This window comes from Mugil cephalus, chromosome 6 (genome assembly GCF_022458985.1).
Source record: "Mugil cephalus isolate CIBA_MC_2020 chromosome 6, CIBA_Mcephalus_1.1, whole genome shotgun sequence".
Lineage (NCBI taxonomy): Eukaryota > Metazoa > Chordata > Actinopteri > Mugiliformes > Mugilidae > Mugil > Mugil cephalus.
Window position 1 is genome coordinate 23430728 of NC_061775.1, and position 13551 is coordinate 23444278.

The window sequence follows — 13551 nt, forward strand, 5'->3', positions numbered from 1 at the left end:
AATATAACTTTAGGGCTCTCTGGGTATTTGCAAGCCTTCAAAATGTTTCCAGTTGCTCTTTAGGTCGGGTCAGGCGCAGGTTAGTACAGTGTGTGGTAGCGTTCGCACACTGCGTCTTGTGTAGAACCATAATAAGTTAGTTTTGGGCGAATTTGCTACGCAGTGTGGTAGCTGTGGCTTTTACGAGCGTTGCAGCCTCTAATGCGTCCTGCTGGTCATTAACGCGGCCCTTTTACCGCGACGCAGCGTCTCATTTGAAGAGCAAGCCGCAAAACCCCGGGCTCTGTCACTCAGTGTCATTTAAACCAGGACTGATTGGAACTATCTCTGGCCTTTGCTTTCCCACCTTCCTCCCCGCTTGCGTTCTTTCCTGGTCGGTTCATGAATAATGAATGAGGATATATGCAGGCTGGAGCTCAGATATTAATGGAGCTGAAAAACAGAAGCAGAACCATCCTTTGTGCTGCCAGCCATTCCTTCTCTACACTGCTGAAGCTGCCCCTGCCCGGTCACCCCTTTTTCTTACCTTTTCCTTCCTTTCCTTTCCGCCTGCTGCCAGTGGGCCGAGATGAGACAATGCTCTCTCTCTGTTTCTTTCTCTCTTGAATAGAGTTATTCACTTCTCTCCTGGCTGTCACTGCGGGGGCAAAGGGTGGGCAGCGACTATGAAATGAGAGGGGCTAACTTTCAAATTTTATATCTTAAAACAAAGATAAATGCTGGGAGATAAATGAAAAGTCCACTTGGCTGCAAATGCACGGGGGCTATTGTCCGTTCGAGCTCAAATTCATTCAAGGACATGGCAACGAGCTTCCTCCTTTGTTTGCCCCCGTCCTGTCTTTCTTCCAGCCCTTCCATGATCTGTCAACTCCGGCCAGAGAAGCCCCCGGCCAAACTGTGGCAGTCAAGGGCGAGAGGTACAGGGCTAATAGGTGGAGGGGCAGCAGAGTGAACACTAGCCTCAGCATGCACAGATAACCAATTGTTGTTGCAATATTCAAGACTTTTGTTAAAATGAATTGATAATAATGCAATTTGACACGTCAGTTGCAAAATAAATAAATAAATAAATAAATAATCTCAACTGTATTGCGCTCTGTCACGCAACCAACAAAGGCTTGCTGAGAGTGTCCATGTGGCAACGAGGGGGCTGGCAGTCAGTGAAGTCTGGCCCCGGGCTGGCAGAGTCGCATCCCAACTAGGCCAGAGGGCACAGATAATGGGCAGAGTCTTCTAACCCTTTATTTGTGCCAGAATGTCTCCGCATTCAACAATGTCACATCCACACCTTATAAGGTCAGACACAGACGGAGAGTCGCTATTCTGTGGTCCAGAAAACTGTGAATTGGCTACTGATGGAGGGGTGTGGTAGGCAGGGCAGACCTCAACCTCTGACCCAGAGCTGCATCATCTTCTCCTGTGGATCAACTCTCCTCCTTCACACACTGTACGTACAGTATAATGACCTATTTATTTGAGCGTTTTCATCAAATAATTTTTAGCACCGGAACCTCCAATAAAAAAATTACTTTTGCAATTAATTTAACATGTAACTAAGTGACTCCTTGTCCTCAAAGTCTTAACCTCCTTAGACCCCACGTCCTCATATGGGGACATTAGGTTTTAGGTTTTAGTGGAGTGCATTCAGCTTCATTTAAACCCTCATTAGTGGACGGTTTGGTGTGCCATCTAGTGGTAGCAAAGTTTAAAAATATTTATTTATTCTTATTAACATTTCTAGTTTGATATGATGTTAATGAAATTTAAAAATGTTGTCAAAAGCAATGAGCTACAACAGCGCTAATTAGCAGGTACTCGTTTGAGATGTTGGGACTTCATCTCAGTCTTTGCCATGTTCAGGTATTAAAATAATTATATTTTGTTACACATTGGGTGACTTTATTATATTATGAATAATGAAATAATCCACATGTGAAAACCTCGTTTCTTTTTTCAAAAACTACTACTTCCTGTTCAAAGATGATGCCTCGTTTTTATACACCTTAGGTCCTGCTAGTACCAAATACCTTGGAGAAATTAAAAAAAAGCATAGGAAACAAAAGCTCGGTTCTCAGGAGGTTAAAGGAAAATGGTTGAGACACTTCTCATATGCGGCTCATTTGGACGTTTCACGTTCAGAATAGCTGCAGTAAACAAAGGGCAGGGTAAAAATGACCCTGTCTTAAAACAACGGTCAGTGGATCCAATTACTTTCACTGTCACATTTCATCAATATATACATATATACTCACAGTCATTATTTTTCCTTTTTTTTTTCCACGCACACACATTGCACAGTTTTAACTTTGCACAACTTGCTAATGGGACTTGCAAGTTGGCAGCGCTGTTTTGCTGTCCACATACTCCAAAGACTCATATAAAATATATTTCTACCACGAAGCAAGGTTTTGATCTTGGAAGTGAAGCAGAGTGTCAGTGAAATACCGTTAAAAGGGAGTATAGTTCAAAAAGTTGAAAAATTTAACTTTTTTGTGCTCGCTTGGGTGAGCGTTTCAGCTAATTACGCACAAATCCCTCACGCTCACAGCTCCAATCCACCGGCGCCGCTGTCTCGGCAGAGGACAAAGAAAACAAAGGAGACTGACAAACAAACAGTGAGTGAAAAAAATATATAAAAGGGAGGGAAGCTTTCTTTCCATATAGCAGCTGAGCTGAGGCGACAGTGGCGTTTAATCAGTTGGTTTTTCCAGCGCCGTCAGCGTGAGCAGCCTCGGCAGTGCAGCCCTCTGATCAGCGCTGGGAGAGGAGCTCCCCACAGAGCTGCTGCCGCCCCTGAACCACAGGTCAGTCCTTGGTGAGTAGGTTTCATTCTGCTGTCGCCTTCATAGTACCATCTCCTTTTCTCATTAAGATACAGTGTGTGTCTGTGTATGTGCACATGCATGTATTTACGGGTGTTTGTTTCTCTCTGCGTCTCTGTGTGTGTGTGTGTGTGTGTAGTGTAACTGCACCCCAGGACTAGCCTAAAGGGGATGTGGATTCCCGGCCTCCGCTGAGATACGGCAGCACAACTAGGATTTCTACCAGTGGGGGGGGGGGTTGGTTGGCTGTGTGGGTGTGTGTGTGTGTGTGCGTGCGTGCATTCGAGTGTGTGTTAGACGGAGATGGAAGACGCATCAAGTGACTCGGTGCCTCGGGGTCAGACACACACACATGCAGAGAAGGAGCCGGTGCTGCGTCGGGGTAAACAAGAGCAGGCTGTTAGATCTCATCAGCCTCATCACACGCTTTATTATGCTGATTTGGGAGTATACTGTAAACTAATCAGGAATCCAGGAGTCACAGGGGGGCACCGGGCTTAAAGGTTAGGTGTACAGAGACAGAGAGAGAAAACTTGCTGCGAGTCTACACTCTTAACTTTTTTTCACGTTATCATTTTCTTCCTCGCAAAAAAAACCTCCACCGACACGGGGAGAACTCGGAGCTGAAATGCTGTAACCTTTCACCCAGGTTTGAAAGGTCCGCTTCACGTCTCACGCCTCGGTTCATTTCCGAGGTGTGGGGTGATTGACTGGCACCGCGGAGCCCGGCGCGGACTGGGGATTTTACGAATTGAAGTCAGGACCCCGCCTGCCTGTCGCTGTATGCTAATATTGGCCTTTAAACAAATTCACAAAACACACTTCTTCCAGCCGCACGCTTGTTCACTTGCATAAATGCATATGATTCTTATTCTCGCGCCGAACATCTATTTTGACTTACACAACGGCGCGGCGGAGGAGCGTCATAAAGTTCACAGCGTCTATTAATTTTGAGGCAGCTGAGTAACGTCTCGGGGTGTTTATTAAACCTGCCTCCGCGCTTCACAAATAATAAATAAACCCTCGCGCTTTGTGTACGTGTACTTTCTAAACCTTTCCGTTTGAGAACGACTTTAATAAAATGGTTCAACCTTTTCTAAACCAGGTTGTAAGAAGGAAATGTGCGTGTTGTGAGTGTTGCAAGTCAAAAGACAGAAGAGACAGAAGAGGCAGAAGAGCAGGTTAGAAAACAAGAAGCAGAACACGTTCTGGCGAGAAACAGCTGATGAGAAGTGGGGAAGTAATTCTTATCAGGTGTTACAGGCCGGGATATAAATTTGGCTCCAGACCCGTAACATCAGGTCATGGTGGCAGAGCAGAGACAGCAGAGCTGATGTGAGTTCTGGGTGAATGGGACTAGGGCACAAAAGCTGCATCTGGCAGGACTGTCACCACCATCCACAGCAGATTTAACATTTTAGACATGAAGAAATCGTTTCTGAAGAGGGTGTGAGCTCAGGCAAAATTAGACAAGAGAGTTTAAGTAAATGCCAGAAAATCCAAATTATTGTCCAAAGCTGTCCAGACAACGACAACACCACACAAACACGCAAGCACAGTGGTTAGTTCATTCATCAATTAGTTTTTTTTGTTGCTTGTTTTTCAAAAACTGAAAATGACATATATGTCATATTTAAAGGAAACACTGTACATATCATATACACTGATCAGCCAAAACATTATGACCACTGACAGGAGAAGTAAATAACATTTAAACCATGCTGTGTTCTGCTGGGAAACTTTTTGACCTGGCATTCATTCGTGTGGATGTTACTTAGACATGTAGGACCCACCTAGACCAGACCAGGCCCCCCCCCCACAGCAATGACACAGCAGGATTCAACCCTGACACAGACACAAATAATAATAATGAAAAAGTCACTAGATCCCAAACTGATCCAAGTACCACCATAGAGACCCATCCCTTCATCCCACAGGACCCAAAGACCCCCCCCCAACTAACAACATCCTGTTACCAGACACTGCAGGACCCCCTCAGATGTCCCATGTCCATTCCATGATGAGTCACGACTGTTCTGCACAGTGAATACTAACCGATAGTTTCTTCAGCTGGTAACAGGTCTGACCTTTTACATCATTGTATGGACTAGGTTCCTCACCTCTAAATGAACACAGTCAGTGGGAGTTTAATCACCCACAGAGCGTTTGTGTCAACATGTACAGCATGTGCTTTGCGGCGCGGTGGTGCACTTGTGCGGCCAGATGGAGAGAGCGTCGGTTTTAATCTGCACCTGCGTGCACTGGTGCACCTTGATATAATAAGCTGTCTTGAGTGCGCTCGCGTGGGCTGTCATTATCAGATTGTGTTTGTGTTCAACCCCAGCGGATCCTGCGCTCCCCCTCCTCTGACACAGGAGGCTCCAGCGGGGCTGTCTGTCGTTTAGGACTCGTAAACAAGGTGCATGTTGAGAGTCTAAGGGTCCTGCTGCTTTGGTGTCTCCTGTCTGCTGTCAGAGAACATGCAACACACGGAAGAGCGGCGCAGAGGAGGTGAGGACAAGACGGGAAAGGATGGACGAGGACAAGCCAGGGGGAGACATGCGAGACGGGGAAGGGACAAAAGAGAACATCACATGCGGGAATGACAGGAACGATGAGACAAATGACAGAAAAGGAAAAGATAAACAGAGAAACGAGACAGAACAAAATGACAGGAGACAAATTGGAAAAGAACACTATTGAACCGAAGACGGTGAATCCTTAGAGAACATGAGAGAAGAAACAGACATGACAGAAGAAGGGCTGCGACTGATGATTCTCGATAATGTTTTGGTCTAGAAGATGTGAAATCTTCAAAAATGTCCATCAAAACGACTACAGTGGAGGACAAATGCATAGAACAGGACAGAAGAAGACAAAGTGAGATGACTTGACAAAAAGAGCGTACTGATAGAAAGACAGAGGATAAAAAAACATAAAAAGAACATAAAATTCTGGGGGACAAGACAGGGCAAGACAAAAAAAGAGTGGACAAAACATTTAAAGACAGAACAGATAAAAAGACAATACGAAGTACTAAGACGGAACAAGACAGAAGAGATGATCAAAAGAAGGAAGAGGAAGTCAAAAAGGACAAAAGAAGAAGAAAGAATACGGCTCCAGAAGAGAGGAGAGACACGAAGAGGACAGAACATGAACATCTGGGGAAGAAAGATGTAAGACTGATTGAGTTGGAATAAAAAGGAATGAGGACATTAAAGCGGAGAAGACACAACACAAAGAAATAAACTAAAATAAAGGCAGAAGGAGGAAGACGACACCACAACACAAGACAGTTTAAGACAGTGTGAGACGGTTTAAGAGAGCGTGAGACGAGGGCCAGCTTCCTGTGTTACGACCTGCCAGCCTCACTGTGCAGCTCCTCTCTGATTTCTATAAAAGAAGTGCTTTTGTTTTTCTGTGTGCGCTCATGTATGTGTATAAAAAAAAATAAAAATCATTTGGGTTAGCCTGCACACACACACACACAGACACAGACACACACAGCTCACCTGGAGGTGGTGGGTGGGAGTGGGAGGATGGGGTCTGTGTTTAGCTGTGGGCCCTGCAGACAGGGCGATCAAAGGCTCCTCAGTCTTTGTCTGCTAACGTTGAATAGACAATAGTAAAGAGGGCTCGCTTTGATTTCAGCTCACTTTTATTGATCACAGAAGAGCAGGGATTGAAATATGAGAGACAACCCTGAACTGGATTCCTCTTCAGCTATTGATTATATCCAGAACAGACGGCATTTCACGATGATCCAAGTTTTTATTTTATCCTTTTTTTTTTTTCTTTTTTTTTTTTTGAACCATAAAAACGTGTGTCTGGCTCCTTGCCTGTCTTCTTTCAGGTGCAGCACCGGCTGCCATTATTTTACCAGACAATGCCTTGTCTTGAGTCTCATTTTTTAACAGCTTCTTAAAGTTGACATCCAAAACTTATGTAGGATATGATGACAGACCCCCTCCCATCGCACCCCAAACACACACACACACACACACACATACACACACACACTCTTTCTTCAGCTCTTTCTTCTCCAGCCTTAGCAACCTTTAAACCTGACTTTTAGGAGGACGTTCTGTTTCCATAACTTCAGAGGCGGTATGGTCTCGGCGTACTCGGGAAACCAAGGTGGGGGTGGAGAGGGTACAGGGGGCGGAGAGGGGCTGGCTGCAGCACAAAAAGCACCGTGGGAACGTGGAAACACAGCTTGGCCAGGTACAACAAACCTACCCCCACCAACCCTACCCGCCTTTCCCTTTCACAACACACGCACTCATTCTTCTCCCCGGTGTATTCGGCCTCAACTCATCTCACGGCAGCTGTGTTTAAATCACTCCTGAGACAGCAAACTGCATGGCCTAAATCTGAGACCAGCAATCAGTTTATTGTCCCGGGCTTTTACCGTTAGGAGGTGAGCTGCAGGAAGAGCCTTCTGTGCAAGTGTGTGATGGTTTAAATTTAACTTTGCTGGTAATAAAGCAAAAAAAAACAGAGAGAAACTGCAGTATTGTATAATATATAATGAGTGAATGGTTCAACCCCTATTAAAAAATGACACATATTCAAGTAATGCTGGTTTATAATCTCAAAAAAAAAAAAAAGCTAAAACATTTCTCTTGTTATCTAGGTAAGGACGTTCTCTGACTGAGTCTGCGTGCAGCCGACCGAGTCCCTTCATCTTTAAGCGTGAGTCTTTAGGGCCTGTTTAAGTTGAGCTGACAGATGTGGTTATTTGGGGACAGCTCATTGGCAAGTTTATGGCCAGAGTGCTTATTTTACTAGAGCCGAGCACATGTGCCTGTGACAGTGAGGGAAATCCTTTTGGAAGTCTGGCATACGGGTGAAATACTGACGACTTAAGAGGACGTAAAACCCACCTGATGTTTATCACTAAAGAAAAAAAAAAAAAAGAAGGAAAAAAGAAATCTCAGGGAGTCTTGTCCAAGAACAGATGATAAAATTGTACAGTGGTCACGAAACAATGAAACAGGATTTTAACCTCCTGAGATACAAGCTTTTATTTGGTATGCATTTTTAATTTCTCAGTATGTAGTAGGACCTAAGATGTATAAAAACTAAGCATTGTCTTTGAACAGGAAGTAGTAGTTTTTTTTCCTTTTTTTAAAAAAAAAATTATGATGTCTTCCTATATGGACACTGGATTCATTATTTATATTATAAAGAAGTCACCAATGTGTGACAAAATATAAAAATGTTTATTTTAACACCTGAACATGGTTGAGCAAAGACAGATTTGCAAACAATTAAGTCCCAATGTCCTCAAACGAGTACTTGCTAATTAAATTATAATATATAATAATATATAATATTATATATTATATCAAACTAGAAATGTAAACAAGCAAAAACAAATATGTTTTAACCCTTGCTACCACTAGATGGCAGACTAAAGCGTCCACTAATGAGGACAACTGGTTGAAATGAAGCAGAATAAGCTGCAATAAAACCTAAAACTTAACGTCCTCATATCTTTTTGCAAATTAACTCAATGAAATGGATTTTTTTCTAGAAATTTAAAAATCCAAACTGCAGGTGTTATTTAATGTGATGGTTTATTTTACAAACATACAGCACTATATAAATATAAGGATACTTTAAAAAGAACTGCATGAATAGGTCTGGGAAGGTTCTCAGTCTTTCAGGAAAGGCAAAAACTAAGTCCAGTTGCCTGTCTTTTTTTTTTTTTTTGGATATAATTGCATGATTTTTTTTATTTTTTATTTTTTTTGCATTCATAGACTCAGACTTGTGAGACAGACATTGTATCCTGTCTCTATGTGTGAGCCTAGAATCAGGAGGACCCTGGGGTTGGATCGCACCATCTGCTGCAGCAGGACTCCTTGTTCTTTTTGTCGGTAAAGATAGGTTTGTGTGCACGTAGAATGATTTTGGGACTGATCCTTGTTGAATATATTCTGCGACAGACATTAATCCAAACATCTAAAGTGCTTAAAACAAAAACAAAACCTACTGCACACGTCTGTAGCTGAGATCTTTCTCTATTCACAGGCTGTAGTGTGGTCAACACCAGAGGGGGCAGGGAATGCACATAGGAAGTAAAAAAATAAAAAAATAAATAAAAAACCGCAGTGGTGAGCGACTACATCTGACACACCCCCGGCCACCTGTAAAGCGTCTCTCTGAGGATCAGGTTTCTTTTGAACATGTTTAAGACGACATTTGTTCCCAATGGTTTACAGTTTGTGAAAAACGCCTGTTCCGGAAGGCTGGGCCGACGCTTCCCAGCTAAGTTTTTGCGGGCCGGAGTTTTATAAACCTCCTGTAGGCCTGCTGGATATTTCGAGGGAGAAGCAGTGCATGCCTTTTAAGAGCCCCCGACGGGTTTAGTGAGCCACTTGGCTTTTTTTATTCTGGCTCAGCTCACTGCAGGCTGCTTGTACTTTACTGTGCCCCCTCTGCGCTGGCCCGGTGGTTGCAGATTAAGGACGTGCAGAGCGAGAGTCACTCATTACGTCTGGGTTTGTGTGCGTACACATGCTTATTATGTGCAGTGTTTACTGTGTGTGTGCCTCTGCCTTCACATATGTTAGTGTGTCAGGAACGGCGCTGATGAGTGACGCCAGTTTCGGCCTGCTGGGTGTAGCTTCCAACTGATAAATGACTGCGGGGACCGTCTTTCACTACCTGAAGCTCACAGCGTTTTCCCCTGAGAGAAGCCGCTGACAAATATTCTAACCTGAAAAGGGAGCGGGCCTACAAGACAACAGTTTCATTCTAAATATGAGTTTAACCTGTTTAAAGTTACTGAAGTTCAAACAATAGCAGCTTTCAGATGATGAACAGGACCGTGCTGCCGTTTCCCGGACGTGTTTGGAGACCGTCCCTGGTGATTCTACTCTCCCAGCAAACTAATATGTTTGAAGCTCAGGCTGCCATCGCCAAGCATGCGCCACAAGCTATTTCAAATGTGCAAAAGATATTGATATTCCAAGCTTCTAAAAACAAAACAAAACAAACACGCGGGAGGGGGAAAAAAATCAAGTCAACGTCCCCTAAAACGGCCCCATTTTTCTGCCTCTGAACAGTGATCACCTGGGACAAACGATGAGCTGAGAGATTATTCTATTCCTTCCACCGTTCTTTTCTCTTAATGCGTGAACACAACACTTAGACCACGGCTCATGCAGGAACTTGAAGTCCTGACGTCTTCTCATGCTCTATTTAAAGAGTGAGTTTAGAACTTCCTCTTTTTCTAAATTTGTGATTTCAATAAATGCTCATGATGAAACCTTATGTGGTTTGATCACGGGTTGACCTTCACCAACAATCGAAAAAAACAACCATATTTGGTACACGCTTAGGGTAAGATACATACCATAACGCATTCGACTGTTCCGGCTTCCTCCCATTATTCTTTAAATAGTCTTTTACAGAGCATAGTCGTGCACATGCACATATAGTGACATCTACATTGTGCTCCCAGTACTGAATGTCTCATGTAGTACTTCTTTTTTGTGAGTGAGCCTGTAACATCATCTTAGTTTGACAATCGTGGTCTATCAGTCGGGGCCCATCAACCTAACAAACTGTGCGTCAAACATCCAGGTGGAGCTGGCCAACACGATGTAGTCATCAAAAGACAGGACAGGGTTCCTATTCCACTTTGAAGATTTTGGACTACATACAAGAATACATTTTGTTACATTATCTACATTGATGGTTTTTGTGGAACAGTTTGATTTTTGCTTTCTTTGCTTATTGAAATCCTTAGGAACAGAATTAACACATTTCTAACACACTAATGTGTCCACATATAAGGGCCTTACATTTGTGGCTCTTATATAGACACATTGGTGTGTTAATGTGTTAATATTAACACGTTTTAAGAGTGCATGTTATAACGTGACCAGTGGAAGAGAACTGCAGTGAAGGTATTTCACCACAAGATGGACTTAGGGATACGTGTTTCTGGGATGTATGGCAAACAAGAAGGGGAAAAGAAGCATGCTTTTTATTATTTCTTTTAGTGTCACTACACCTATAAATGCAGAGACAGTTTCCAACACTATACAAATATCTGTATACATACAGACAAGGAGTGCGTGAAGGTGGGGCTTTAGATAAGACGCCAAACAACTTGAGTATTAATTCTAGATATTTACTTTTTACTGTTTGTTTTCACTGTGTCCGGGCTCCATGGGAGCAATTTTTACTGTGATGAAACTGAACAGCAGTCTCTGTGGAGTTCATTACAGGGGAGAAAGCCTAGTGCCCCAGCCCCACTGCTCCCACGCCAAGAGGGAGTTGGAGGACCCAGAGGGATTGGGTTAGTTTGGTGGGTGGAGTAAAGGGAACCTACGGAATTGGGTGAAGGGGTGTGGAGGAAGAGGGTCTTACACATGGGACTCGAGCAGGAGGGAGACCATAGACACCAAGCTAATGACCTCCAACACACAAACAACACATCACCAACTAAACCACTCACTTATAATAGTAACGTTTTTTGGTTGATGATAAATTGTCTTAAAATAAAAGAGGAAATGAAACCTTAAAGCACTCATTTATAGTGAGAACATCTATTAGTCTCCTGTCAGAAAGGCACATACACTCCAACTCCCTGATATGGCAGGTTGCTGTGCTCTCAGGGTCCTGCTGCTGTGGGCCGGCATGGTTTCTGTGACTGTAAGTCAATGTAAGTGAATTCTTATTATTTTATTTCATTCATTCTAAAATCTGATCCGTTGGATATTGCACACGTTTTAGAATACGGAATATATGCATTAAAGTTGATTCCAAACTAAAAATTCCGGGATTTTTTATGAAAAAGAATAAGGTGGAGACGTCCCAACAAAACACAACGCTATGGAGCCAAAATACTGACTTTAATCTTTGGCATTGAAAATAATATTTGACATTGTAACAAAAATTACATTGATATTGAAAAAAAATATTGACATATTTTTAGTCGCAGTGGTTTTCAGTTCAAATTTTTTGTTTTTTCAGTTTCGAGCAGGGGTGGATCCAGAGTATTGTCAAGTGGGGGGCAGAAGGTGTAACAACAGTTAAACTCGGGGGCCACCTAAAAGTGACAAAAAAATTAAGGCTTTCACTGAACTCTGTCTTCAATATTTAGACTACTAAGTGGAAATTATTTCTTTTCTTACGCCATGTATTTTTGTATTCATCGTGCGTTTGTTGGCTACATTAGCTCTTATATTATCTTATAAAGATCTTATCTTGTTTACAATTTTCTCATCAACATCTGGCTATTATGTGCAACGAGTAAACTCACCACTAATAGCATTTATAGCACTGTCAACGATCACATAATGCAATATTTAATATCATTATGACATTGTTTGAATGATTATGATCAGTGTTCCTTAATTCTGTAAACAAGAAGTGTTCAGTAGAATAAGCAAAAAACATCTGAATATAATTTATACTAATTATAATTAATATAATTATAAGACACGAAGCAGTGACGCACTGCCAAATAAAAGAGGTCCAGAGAGGCCACATTTGACTATCAGAAAACGCTGATGACCAAATAAAAATAGAAAAAACTAAAATATTCCCTATTGTAGGCCTACTTTGTGTCCAGTTAATTGGCTTATTTTTTGTGATTAGGGACACATGAACGCACCTACAGGTTATAAAACGGGGCTGAGATAAATGGCGGTGTTGGTATATATGTCTGTTGGTACTAGATCCACCAGATCAGCTCGGGTAGCTGTGCTCACAGATGACTTCTTTTCTTTGATGACTGGTAGTCGGTAAGGATTTTATAATTGGACTGACAACAAGACGAAGCGGAAGAAGTTGGAATATTTTTTCTTCTTCTCATGAATTGTGAAATGTTATATATTCTTGTCTATATAGTCTATATTCATTCAAAACTTTATCAAGAAGTTTCTTTCAAACAGACCAGTCCTGAGCATAGGCAGTACATTTTTCATAGTAGCAGCCTACTACATGTACTACTTTATATGCTATTATTTCATAAAATTACCAAAAACCACTACAACGTATATAAAGCATATTAGTCAATGCAAAAACAACATTACACATCCCGTACCGAGCTGAAAAGGGACATGTCCCGTGTTTCCATGAGAATCAAAAAAAGTCGATAAAATGTCAATGTTGGGACTTTATATGAACATATAAGCCCTCTCTTGCTCTCTGACCACTGAACTGCAGCACACTCACATGTTAGATGACAATGCGGAATCTGCCTCATCTTATTGGTCGAGGTATCTGCTTGGAAACGATTGTGTAATTGTGTCCCCTGGAACGGCCCCATTTTCCTGATCACCTGTGACAAATAATGAACTTCCACTGTTATTTTCTCTTAATGCATGAACACAACATTTAGAACAAGGCCCATACAGCATCTTGAAGCCATGATGTCTGCTCACGCTCTATTTAAAGAGTTTAGACATTCCTCTTTTTCTAAATTTGTGATCTCAGTGGTATACAGTTATTATTCAGTAACACATTCATGTGTATGCATAGATCGCTCTAGTTTTGTGTAAATGCCAGTTCGTCAGGACCTCTCTATACGCCAGTAAGTTTGTTACTCTGTTTTACTGTTATTCACGTAGGACCTCTGTAGCGAGTAGTGTAGTAGTAATGTTGCAGTGAGTCGGTCCTTATATCCTTTTATTTTTCAGTTGATTATTTTTCAGTGCTATTACTTTTATTACACTTTTGTTTCAATGCCAAAGATTCTGTATTC